At 43.2% G+C, this 12,765-nt stretch overlaps 1 protein-coding gene and 1 non-coding gene across 6 annotated transcripts in view; one reads left to right on the plus strand and one right to left on the minus strand.

The window, feature by feature from the left end:
* The window catches only part of SHROOM4 (shroom family member 4), a 199,516-nt gene that overhangs the window by 48,705 nt on the left and 138,046 nt on the right, over positions 1 to 12,765 (minus strand). Inside the window, exon 1 of one of the 5 annotated variants that reach the window (XM_024750643.1) lies at positions 3,442 to 3,487. The exons of the other annotated variants lie outside the window; for them this stretch is intronic. The gene's annotated coding sequence lies outside the window, so the exon portion shown is untranslated. Of the gene's footprint in view, positions 1 to 3,441; positions 3,488 to 12,765 lie in introns of those variants that run through there. 5 annotated transcript variants of the gene reach the window in all.
* On the plus strand, positions 10,541 to 10,644 carry LOC112403255 (U6 spliceosomal RNA). Its single transcript, XR_003003876.1, has one exon. It is a non-coding gene; the product is annotated as a U6 spliceosomal RNA (small nuclear RNA).

A 12,765-nucleotide genomic window follows, 5' to 3' on the forward strand; every position in this document is an offset into this window, starting at 1 on the left:
AAAAAGAAATGAAGGAAATGATAGCAAAGATCAATAAAACTAAAAGCTGGTTCTTTGAGAAGGTAAACAAAATTGATAAACCATTAGCCAGACTCATCAAAACAAAAAAAGGAGAAGACTCAAGTCAATAGAATTAGAAATGGAAGAGGAGAAGTAACAACTGACACTGCAGAAATACAAAGGATCAGGAGAGATTACTACAAGCAACTCTATGCCAATAAAATGGACAACGTGGAAGAAACTGAAATGCTTTTTATCATCTGAGGGATGGAATCTTCCTTAAAAACCTACCCAGTAACCCTGTGACAAAGTGACTGCACTAAGAATTTTTCTTAATGAAAGGACCTATAAATTATAATCACTCAAAAGCTTAGTGGCCACCGCATTGACAACCTCTAAAGACTGTATACCCAGTGTCCCAGATAGTAGGTAAAGAGTGAATCTAAATTCTAAGGGTGGAAATTTATCACACACACACAAGAAATGGACAAATTCTTAGAAAAGCACAACCTTCCGAGATGGAACCAGGAATAGAAAATATAAACAGACCGATCACAAGCACTGAAATTGAAACTGTGATTAAAAATCTTCCACCAGGGCTTCCCTGGTGGTGCAGTGGTTGAGAGTCCGCCTGCTGATGCAGGGGACGTGGGTTCGTGCCCCGGTCCGGGAAGATCCTACATGCTGTGGAGCAGCTGGGCCCGTGAGCCATGGCCACTGAGCCTGCATGTTTGGAGCCTGTGCTCCGCGACAGGAGAGGCCATAACAGTGAGAGGCCGGCGTAACACACACACACACACACAAAAAAAAATCTTCCAACAAACAAAAGCCCAGGACCAGATGGCTTCACAGGTGAATTCTATCAAATATTTAGAGAAGAGCTAACACCTATCCTTCTCAAACTCTTCCAAAATATAGCAGAGGGAGGAACACTACCAAACTCATTCTATGAGGCCATGATCACCGTGATACCAAAACCAGAAAAAGATGTCACATAAAAGAAAACTACAAGCCAATTTCACTGATGAACATAGATGCAAAAATCCTTAACAAAATACTAGCAAACAGAAACCAGCAGCACATTAAAAGGATCCTACACCATGATCAAGTGGGATTTATTCCAGGAATGCAAGGATTCTTCAATATACACAAATCAATCAACGTGATACACCATATTAACAAATTGAAGGAGAAAAACCATATGATCATCTCAATAGATGCAGAGAAAGCTTTCAAATGTAAAGAAAAAAATAAAGAGCAAAGGTCCAAAAAAACAAAAAAAAAACAAAACCCAAAATGCTGTGTTATTCTGCCAGCCAGTGTCACCTTGTTCCACCTCCAGTCACTGCTTTTAGATCATATCATGTCAGACAACAACTGGATTGTGGCACTTTCCTATTCAAGAAACTTCACTAGCTCCCTATTTCTTAACCTTTCCTGCAGCGACTGTAAACTGGATCAGACTTTCAAAGCCCTTTATAAGCTGCCTTTACCCACCCAGCCCAACCTCTCATGTCTCTGTTCCGATCATACCCTGCAACCAGCTTTGTGCCTCTGCATTTGGTTTTCTAGTAGAATCTAGCACAGGCTCTGGAATTGGACCTTGGTTGGAATCCACCGCTTAAAAGCTCTGTTGCTTTAGACAGGTGCTTTCACTTCTCAGAGCTCTAGCTTCCATGACTGTAAAGTGGGGATAACAGTACCTAGTTAATGGAGTTGTAAAAAAATCAAATGAGACCATGAATGTCAACTGCCTAGAATGGGGTTTCAGTTGCTACTGTGAATGTTCCCTCTGCCTGGAATGCCCTCTCTCATTTTGTTACTCTAAATCCCACCTGTTATTCAAGGTACTGCTTGAGTAATGTCTACTCCAGGGAGCTTGTCCTTAGTAATCTAGTCCCCACAATTTAGCCCATCATAATATAATGTTTGATATTGCTCATCATCATTTCATGTACGTTAGTCTCATCCTACCAACTATACCAAGCCAGCAGGCAATGAGGCAAGAACAAGTGAGACAGATCTACTAGGTTCATAGCCTAACTACCATTTTGGATGTGTGATTCTGTGTAAGTCACTTAACCTATCTGAGCTTTAGTCAGTTTTCTTATCCAAAAAAACCAAACCAAACCAAAACAATAATCCTTACCTGGCTAGGTTATTGTGGGGATGAGAGAGAATATTCTCAAAGCATCTGGGACACATACTGATGCATAACAAGTGGTCAATATGTAGTAGGTGCTATAGTAAGGGTTGTCAGCTCAGACTTTTCCTTCTCGATGGTTTAAGAGTACTTCCATCCAGATTTGTCCATCCACTGTCAAGGTTCCACTAGCATCACTCCCTTGCCACACTTTGAAAGATAGCTTACAAAGGCTCCTACTCTCTCTAGGGTTTCTCCAGGAGTGGGAAACAACCCTAAAGGAGACAGAAGTAAGGCAGTGGGGGCTTTGGGACCACTGGGAGAAAAGCACAAGCTGCAGGGAGGAAAATCCCAGTGGAGGAACTGTAGCCAGAGCTGGAGCCTTCTAGCCCTAGATTAGGAAAGGAGAGGAAACTATCTATAGGGTCTAATACTTGGCCTATTATTCTTCCTGAAGAGGCCTAGACTTGGAGTCAGTCCACACTCACATTCCAATCCTAGCAGTGTGACCTGGGGCAAGTCACTTCTCTGTTGTAGATTCTTTATCTGTAAAATGGAGACGATCACCATCCCTTACTCATGAGTTAACGTCTGGATTAAATGCAGCCCCATGTGTGAAATCACTCAGCATAGTGTCTGACGTACTATTAACTTAAAAAAACATAACACTATTAACTTAAAAAAAAAAACAACAGGGACCACTTATTGGATACTTAAGATGTATCTGGCACTGCACACTTTGCATGCATTAGCTGATTCAATCCTCACTCCAGCCTTATCAGTAAGCGCTATTATTATGACCCCTTTACAGAGGCAGAAACAGAGACACAGAGAGCTGAACTGCTTTGCCAAGAACACACAGCTAGTAACCAGCAGTTGAGAATGAGGCTCAGGTCCTCCAACCCTTTTTAGAATACCACATGACCCCGCCTCCCCTCTATCTCAAAAAGCTTATACACCTAAGGCTTCTCCTAGCCATTCCTTCAAGAAGCAGTCAGAAAAGGGAAGTCTCAGTAGTCCTAAAGTTGAAACCATCCCCTCCTTAGGCAGTGGGGAAAGAGGATGAGGAGAAATAAGCACAGAGGTAAGAAAATGCCAGCCACCAACCATGTAGCTCCAGGCCTAGCTGTGGAGGCAGCAACCCCTTTCTCTTAAGGCACTATCATTAAACACACACCCTATCATTCATTACCCCCAAATTCCTTTCTTAGGAAGCAAAATGGGATATTGAAGAAAGAAAGCCAAAGGGGGAAGAGGGAGCAGCAGCCATGATGGCCATGGCTACCAGTAGTACCTACCATAGAAGTTGCCCAGGATGGGGAGATGGCTTAGGAGAGAGCTGGTTATCCAGCCAGCTCAGATGCTCCTCAATAACCCCTCCAGCCAGCCCCCTGGGCTTCTTTCTGCAGGCTGGATCCTCCTTTAGCAGAAACCCATCTGCCTTCCTTTAAGTCCTCTTGACAAGAGGGGCCATCAGCCCAAGCCCCTGAGTGTGATTCAAGGGGCTCAAGCACAGCCAGGTCCCAGTTCCAAGAACAGAAAGGAGTAGCACTGAAGGCAAGGTATGGCCATCAGCCTGGTTGGGCCTAGAGGAGGCCACAGCCTTAGGGAATGAAAGCCAGTGTCAAGAGCTGGATAGGAGTGAAGACGCTGCTCCAGAAACCAGCCAGCACCCTGGTGGCAAAGGGAAGGATGAAAGGCAGTTCCAGCAGCATAAACAGCCCCCCTGTTCCCTACTCCAGCCTCCTCTGAGCCCTGGCCCGCCCTCTTCCACAGCTCAGAGGCCAATAAGGAAGCTGGGCCCCCAGCCACTGCTAGAACTCAGGAAAGGAGCAAGGAAATGATGTTTGGGAAAGATAAAGCGGGTGTCTAAAAAGAATTTTTAAAAATACACGTAAGTGAGGGAGAAAAATACCCCAGACACATACACTTAAAAGAATTCCTGTGCTTCCTGGACTGGGTTGACCCCACCCAGCCATCTCCGCAGGTCCTCTGGGCCCCAGAAAAGGAAAGCCCAGATCAGCCAGGCCCAGCAGCCTCCAGGTCCAGAAAAGTAAGTAGCACTACAGCTGATTTTACATAGATAGGGGCAAGTAACCTAGAGATCTCCCAAGATGAATGTCCTGCTGAGATAGAAAGATTCACAAACCATTCTGGGCTGTATTTTCAGGGTCTGCACGTCCTACAGGCACCTGAGCAGACCCAAAGGAAACTGCATTTCACACCAGAGACTCCAACTCCAGAATAGTGCTGCTTGGAGTAAGCATCCCTGCCTCTGCCATGATTTTGCTCTGACCTCTGGCAATTTACTCCCCCTCTATGGGCTTCTGTTTCCTCTCTGCAAAATAAAACATTAAAGTCCATTGTCACAAACAACCCGTCCAACTATGGCATGCTCTGATGTAATAGTCCCAGGCCCCAGCCTGGGGGTCCACATGATGTCCTCAATGACCTATGCAACAGCCAGAACCCAGAGCAGCCCCACAGGAGTATGTTGCACACACTAAGCCCAAGCTCAGGCATCAGAATTTGATTTCTGTTGGGGATTTAGAGTTAGGGTTTTCCCTTCATAATATTCCTGGATCCCCACTCCAGTTTCTCTTGGCCTCTGGTCCCAATTCCAGCCATTTCTGGCCCCTGAGAGGGTTTATGTGAGCTTCCTCAGGACAAGAATGATGCCAGGGACTTCACTTTCTAGGAAAATCATGCCGGGAGGCACCTTCCCCTCTCTTCCCTCTGTACCTCCTAGGGAGGTTTGGGTGGACTTTTGTCTGTTCCACAAAACGCAGGTGCCAAAGCCATCCTTTGGTAGTTAGAAGTACTGTAAGGGGGAAGTTTGGGGATTTTATGTGCATGTGGATCTGGCTTGGAGTCTCAGCTTTCCCACCCATTAGTTGTTTGGCCTTGGGCGTGTCACAGAGCCTCAATTTCCTCATCTGTAGTGCATGCCTGGCACGTGATAGGCATTCAATAAATGATATCCGCTATTAATATTATCCTCTACCCCAAATAATAATGGGAAGGGTATTGTTAGTGGCTAGAAAAAGAATGTCTTCAAGCCAGATGAAGAGGAGAGCAAAAGGACTACTTAAGAGAATGTTCAAATGCCAAGCCTAGTTCTCTAGAGTAGCACTCCTTAAACTTCAGTGGCCAGACTAATCACCTGTCCATCTTGAATCAGATTCTGATTCAGTAGCTCTAGACTGGGCTCCAGATTCTGACTTTCTAACAAGCGCTAGAGTGATGGTGATGCTGCCAGTGTGATTACCACATTCTGACGATACACTAGGGAATATAATACCTTTAGTGTTAGCAGTACACTAGGGAATAACCCCTGGTCTGAAACAGCATCAGAATAAACAGTCCTTTCTAATGTCATTATTCAGGCCTGGGTACCCAGCCTTCCCTAATCTGGTCACCAAGTGCCTTCCTCTCTCCACTCAGTAACCCAGTCCATAAAAATGCTTCCCTGACCCCCCATTTCCTAACAAAGTAAAGAATAACAAATTTGATAGCAGTCTGGCCCTGTCAGTGGCCAGGTGGGCTGAGGAAGTTTTGATTAAAGGTGCAAGCACATTCTTGGGACTGGCTCAGGCAGGGAGGCAGGGTGGAGCATGGCAGTTGGGTAGTCACCAGAGGAGGTGATATGATGGGCAGATGGGCACAGATAGCATATACTGAAGAAATCCTTGGGCAGAAGATGATTAGAGAGGAATGTGAGCAGTTTGGCCAGTTTGGGATTTAGAAAGGAGGCTGGGAGATGGGGTGGAGGTAAAAGAAGTACCCTCTCACTTAGCAGAGCTAAGTTCCAGACAACATGAGCAAGTATCACCTCCTATGTTCAGGGGAAGGAAAAGATGACTGCTTCTTTTCCAAGCACTCAGAGGATAAGAACTTGGCATGGGTGCAAAGAGGGTGAGCACATGCAGGCAGAAGTGGCAGATCTGTCAGAAGCTGGCTCCCAGAACAGGCCTCATAAAGGCTGTTGTGAGAGGTGAGGGGAGGGAGGTGGACCAATTCTAGAAGGAGTCAACCACTGGCTGCTGTAGTGGGGTGTCACCCCAATACCTTCTGACAGCACTACCAGTCTCTGAGCCTGGCTCCCAGCAGACCCCTCAATAACTACTTGGAGGGAGGAGGGTAGAGGGCAAGCAGAAAGAGAACCGTGGCTCTGATCCAACCCAGGGCAAGAAGAAAAATATGGCCCCTGTTGCTTGGGGTTATGCTTAGCCTGAGGTCTGGCCCATAACCTACTGCAGGCTCTTTCATTTTTTGAAAGTGTTTAGATAAGGAGAAGCACAAAAGAGTGTCCTTGATTAGCTCCGTTTACTTTCTGTGGCTCTTCCAGCCTCCCCCACCCCAAAACCGCGCATTCCACCTGCCCCACATGAAGGAATCCATGCTCATTTTGGCCCACTCAGCAGGAAGGGAAGCCCGCACACAGCTGGTGGACAGAACAATGCATGGCTTGTTTATCTGACAGAAGGAGGCAAAAGTCGCTTGATCACTGTAGAGGGATATAGAGCCCTGAAGGCCTCCTCATACCCTCACACTGTTACCTGGGGGACCCTGAAACCTGGTGATCTGGAGACCTTCCTTATACAGACCCAACCAAGGGAGAACATGTATGTGTATGTAAATGTGTGAATGTATATGTCTGTATACACGTATGGGTATGTATGTGTGTATCTGTGTGTATATCTATGTGTATGTGGGTGTATATATGTATGTATAATTTAAAAGAGAACTTTTAGGACAAGGCCTTTCTTGTCAGTTGGGGAGCTATAATTTGGGTCATCTGAGATACAGGTACTTTACATAGAAGGGACTACCTCCCCTCACCTCTCGGAATAGCCAGGTCAAGTACTTTCATGTAAACCTGCTGGATCCCCCTCTCCAGCCTCCACCTCAGGATCCATTCATGGTTTAAAGAAAACCCAGGGTAGTGAATAAGAAAGGAAAGGGATGTTGGGGTGGGAGTAAAGACTCCCTGAAATGCTGTGCTGCATGTCAAGGGGTGTCTTGTGGCTTTCCAAGTAAAGAGCAATACCCTCATCTGGTTAGGGCCTTTACACTTGAACTTTTGCTTTCATTTCTCCACTTTTTCACATTGAAATCTTTAAAACACAGGGACACCTCTTTTTCCAAAGAAGGTTGGCATGAAGCAACCATATGAATGATGTGGGAGAGCTCTGCAAATATTAGGGGCTAGAAAAATGCTTAGTAGTTTAGAAACACAGTACTTGGAATTCTCTTTCATAGTGGGCTGTGAAGCATACTCTTTCTATGTATATCTGATAACAAATACCCATCATAGACTATTTCTTGTTAATGATCCCAAAGGCAAGGAGGTGGATGGTGCATATTTCACAGCTTCTAGAAGCAAGGGGAGCAAGTCAAGAATCTGAATAACAAAGAGGGCTTTTCTCTCTTTCCTTATATACAAAAGCTAAGGGTGCAACACCAGAGGCCTGAGGGAGACTTCAGAGGAGCACATAGAGAAAATGACAATAGGTTCACAGAACCCCATCTGTTGAGTCAGCTTCTGCTGTGATGACCAATTTCCTAAATCAACACCCAGGGTGATAAAGAAGGTGGAGGATGTTTGTCCTCCAGCTCCAATTTCTATCAGTAATATTTGTAGCATCCCTTGGGAAGAAGGTTACAGGAATAATATAAGATTTCCTTTCTTTTCCCTTTCAGCCAAATACCTCCTTCAGCTCAAACTCAGTATTGGAGTACCAATTTTCAGCAAAATGATGGACTCCACAAAAGTTTTGCCTAAAGTCAAGTCTCAAAACCTTTAGAATTGCTTCTGGCCACTCCCCGAGTCATCTCCACTACTAAAGGCATGAAGCCCAAAGACAACGTCCAATAACAGTAAGGACCTAAATAGAACCAAGAGAACCTACTCACTCTGCTTTGAGCGAACATGACAATGAGGAATGGCTGATGCTCAGCAGAGCTGGAGCACAGTGAGCAAGGTAGACAGTACAGGGACATGAGGTTGGGGAAGTGCCAAGGCCAGATCATGGAGTTTTCAAAGGCCAAGATAGGAAGTTTGTGTTTTATTCTCAGTGTAGTGGGAAGTAAGTTACTGGAGGTTGTTAGAGGACTACCATGATCTAAGTTTTACAAAAATCTCACTTGGCTGATAGATTTAGGCAGGACAAGAGAAGAAGCCAGGGAACCAGTTTAAAAAGGCTCTTATAGGTAAGAGATAATGGTGATTTGTTCTAGGGAGGAAGCAGTAGGGGTAGAGAAAAGAGGTTTGATTAGAGGTATCTTGAAGAGGTAGAGCTTACAGTATTTGTTGATGGATTGGCTGTGGATAGTGAGGGAAAAAGAAGAATAAGCCATGACATTTGGGTTGTCTGGCATCTGTACCTTAGCACAGAATTCATTCCCGAAACTGAGTCATTAGTAGTTCTTAAAAAAAAAAGTTGGCAGTCTTTAACATTCTTTTATTCAAGCATTTATGGAGCTCCTATCTACATTTAACGTGCTTGGAGAGGTACTATGGAACATGCCAAAATGAAGAAGATATAATTCCTGTGCTCAAGAAATTTATAGTATGGTAGGGGGTGAATAAAAATAGCTAAGTAACTAAACAGGGCAGAATATCGTGTCATAAAGGAAATGCTAACAAAATGAGAGTTTAAAAAAGGAGAACAACAAGGATTTACTGTACAGGGAACTATATTCAATATCTTGTATAACCTATAATGGAAAAGAATCCAAGAAAAGAACACACACATACATACATACATATCCAAATCACTTTGCTGTACACCTGAAACTAACACCACAACATTGTAAATCAACTATATTTCAATAAAAATTTAAAGCCACTCATGTAATAAAAACATTATTAAGCAAGCTTCCTTAATTTTTTGTTGAAAACACTATAAAATTGCTGTCTAAAACCAGACAATGAGGAAAAAAAGGGGAAAGTACAGCTAATTGAATCAAGGAAGACTTCACAAAGCCTCTGATTTTGAAGACTCAGGACAATTTCAGCTGGAGGAGACTGGGAAAGAGGTCATGCCAGGTTTTGCAAAAACAAGAGTGGATAAAGCAGGAATATGCTGAAGGAAGAACACAGTTTCTATAAGGCACACAGGAAGTAAAATTAGAATGATGCAACAACACGGTGGGCCTTAAGTGTCAGGATAAAGCATTTACTTTACCAATAGGCGAGAGAGAGGCTTTGGAGGTTCCAGGATAGGAAAGCAACATGGTAAAAGCATATGTTAGGAAGGTTATTCTCATAGCTACATGTAGAATGAATTATATGGGTAAATACTAAAAGCATAGTGAAGTGAGTAGGCTAGTGTAATAGACATAATAAAAGGTAGAAGTAGAGCAGTGACAGTGAGGGTGGAGCAGAAGGGAAGGATGTGAGGAAGGACATAAAAGACAGAATCAAGAAGCTTGGACTACTAATTAAATATGGAGTAGAGAGAGGAGTTAAGGTGACCATGAAACACCTAGGAGAATGATGGTATCACTAATCGAGATAGGGAAGTTGAGAGCCAGAGCTGGCTTCAGGAATCATGAGTTTGATTTTAGACATGAGCGTGTTTGATATGCTGTCAAATATGCTAACACATATATGTGGAATCTAAGAAAAAAAAAAAGGTCATGAAGAACCTAGGGGTAAGACGGGAATAAAGACACATACCTACTAGAGAACGGACTTGAGGATATGGGGAGGGGGAAGGGTGAGCTGTGACAAAGCGAGAGAGAGGCATGGACATATATACACTACCAAACGTAAGGTAGATAGCTAGTGGGAAGCAGTCGCATAGCACAGGGAGATCAGCTCTGTGCTTTGTGACCACATAGAGGGGTGGGATAGGGAGGGTGGGAGGGAGAGAGACGCAAGAGGGAAGAGATATGGGAACGTGTGTATGTGTATAGCTGGTTCACTTTGTTATAGAGCAGAAACTAACACACCATTGTAAAGCAATTATACTCCAATAAAGATGTTAAAAAAATGTAGATAGTCATGCCCAGCAAGCAGCTTGACATCTGGGCTGCAGTGCCAGAAAGAGGTTAGGGCAGGGTATGGACATGTGATCATTATCCACAGAGAGGAGGCAGCCGAGGCTGTCGCAGTGGATGTGACTGCCCACGGTAAATGCATGCAAAGGAAAGAGGGTGGATGACATATCTCTACAGAACAGCTACAGAGGAAGAAGAGCTAATCAAAAATACAAAACAATAAAATGCCTTTTTAATGATATTGGCAATATATTTTTTTAACTAAGTGTCAGCAAAGTTGCAGGGAAAGAGGCATTCTTATACATTGCTGAATGGGAATGGATTGGGTATACATTTACTAGAGGGAAACTTGCCATATGTCATCAAGAGACATAAAAATGTTCCTACAGTGCTTGCTTTAGCTGACATATACTAAAAATGGAACAATACAGAGAATATCAGCATGGCTCCTGCACAAGGATGACATGCAAATTTGTGAAGCACTGCTTATTTTTTCTGGAATTAGACAGTGGTGGTGGTCATACAACCTTGTAAATATACTAAAAATCACTGAATCTCACACTTAAAAGTAATGAATTTTATGGTAGGTGAATTATATCTGTTTTTAAAAATGTTCCTACCTTTAATCTAATCTTTCCATTCCAAGGATTCTATCCTAAGGGAGCAATTAGAGATGCACACATTGATTTATGTACATGAAGTGTCATCGAATGCAGGGTTATTTATAATGTAAAATTAGGAATATCCTAACTGTTCAACATTTAGGAAGTTAGGTGAAGTACTGTATATCTACAGGAAGGAATAATAGTCTGCCATTACAAAAGTGAAAAAAACAGTATACAAACCTGTATGTAGTACCAGCCCAATTCAAAAAATATATATCCATACACATATATTCATGTATAAGCATACACATATTAAAAGGCTGAATGAAAATGTACCAATATCTTACCACTAAGTATTTATCTCTGTGTGGCAGAATTAAGGGTCATTTTAATTCTTTATACCTTTAGAAAATTTCAAAATTTTCTACACTACACACGTATTAGTTTTGAATGAGAAAAGGTTTCCAAAGAAAAAGGACACCCTTCTACACAGACATATCATTTACCCTGGCAACTGTCTAATACAACTGTCTGACACATTCCTAAGTTAGAAATCTGCAATTATACTTATGATTCCACTTAACTCTTTCAAGCATCTGGATTTTGCCCTCAGGGAAATCAGCTCAGAGCCCACCAACCTAGTAAAATGGTTTCCCCAACAAATGCTTTCCTGCTTGGCAGTGGATTCCTCTGTTTATGCTACTAATTTAAAAAAATTCCATCTGACAGTTTTTTACCCCAATGTCAGCACTAGTTGCTGTTCTTTGCTGTGAGAGGTGGCCAGGGCTGGAAGAACGAGGAGCAAGTTGAGAAGAGGCCAGTCAGAGGAAAAGGGAGGTCAAGTCAAGGTCAGCATTATGGCCATGCCCAGTGGGTTAAACATTTTTTTACTACTCATGGCCTTCTTGGCTTCAGTTTTTCCTAGGCGCCTGATGGACTTGGTGGGACAAAGTTGTGTGGAGAGGGGACAAAGCACAGGAAAATCTGCTGGGGGGGGGGTGGCAGCAAGTACTATTTGTGAAGCCGTTTAACTGCTAATATTTACAGTTCACAAAGAACTTTCATAGACACCATTCTATTTAATCCTTCCAACAACCTTATAAACTCCATGTTAGAAAAGAAAAAACTCAAGTTCAGAGGTGAAGTAAATCATACAAGGCTTGAATCCAAGTTCTTTGCTTCCAAATTCCTGTGTTTTTGTCCCTAAACAGTAGTTCTCAAAGTCTGTCGAATAGATCAGCATCAGCATCACCTGGGAAATTTGTAAGAAATGAAATTCTGGGGCCCCACTCCAGACCTTTTGAATCAGAAACTCTGAGAGTAGAGCCCAGCCATCTGAATTTTAACAAGCACACCAAGTGATTCTGATGCACGCTCAAGTTTGAGACACATCACTCTAAAGAATGCTATCATACATTTGAAAACAGATTTTCAAATGGCTTCTTTAAAATACTGGCTGCTGCTGGTTTGACTTATGTGGGACGGTCTTGTCTTCCAAGGGAGCCTGGGAGCCTTCCTTCAACTTCCAGTGGCTATGTACACAATAGAGGGCAGCTGCTTGAATAGAATTTGGGCTCCAGGGGCAGGAACATTCTACTTCATGGCAAGGTGCATCCCAGAACCAAGAGGGCAGTTCCCACATCACAACTTCCCGTGTTGAGTGGAGATATGAGCTGGCAAGCAGCTGCCATATATCTGTCCCCCTTGCTGAAGTTTCTGTTCATAAAGCTTTCACATGGTTTCACAATGCTCTGCATGAGCTGCTGAGAAATTCCCTGATCTGATGTATTTACGTTGACGAACCTCTAGTTCATCAAACTTTTCATTTCTTTGGATTTCAGTTTGGTTTTCTAATGGATTTGGAAGCAACAGTTTAGAAAAAATAGATAGCAATTTGCAAAATTATTTTCCTTCTGGGGAACCTGGACTCCCTACTCCCGCCTCCCCAACCTACTCCCTCCCCAAATTCCTCACTGCAGGTAACTGTTCTAGTTCTCTCTCTCTCTCTCT

The sequence above is a fragment of the Neophocaena asiaeorientalis genome, unplaced genomic scaffold (genome assembly GCF_003031525.2).
Source record: "Neophocaena asiaeorientalis asiaeorientalis breed wild unplaced genomic scaffold, Neophocaena_asiaeorientalis_V1.1 scaffold675, whole genome shotgun sequence".
Taxonomy (NCBI): Eukaryota; Metazoa; Chordata; class Mammalia; order Artiodactyla; family Phocoenidae; genus Neophocaena; species Neophocaena asiaeorientalis.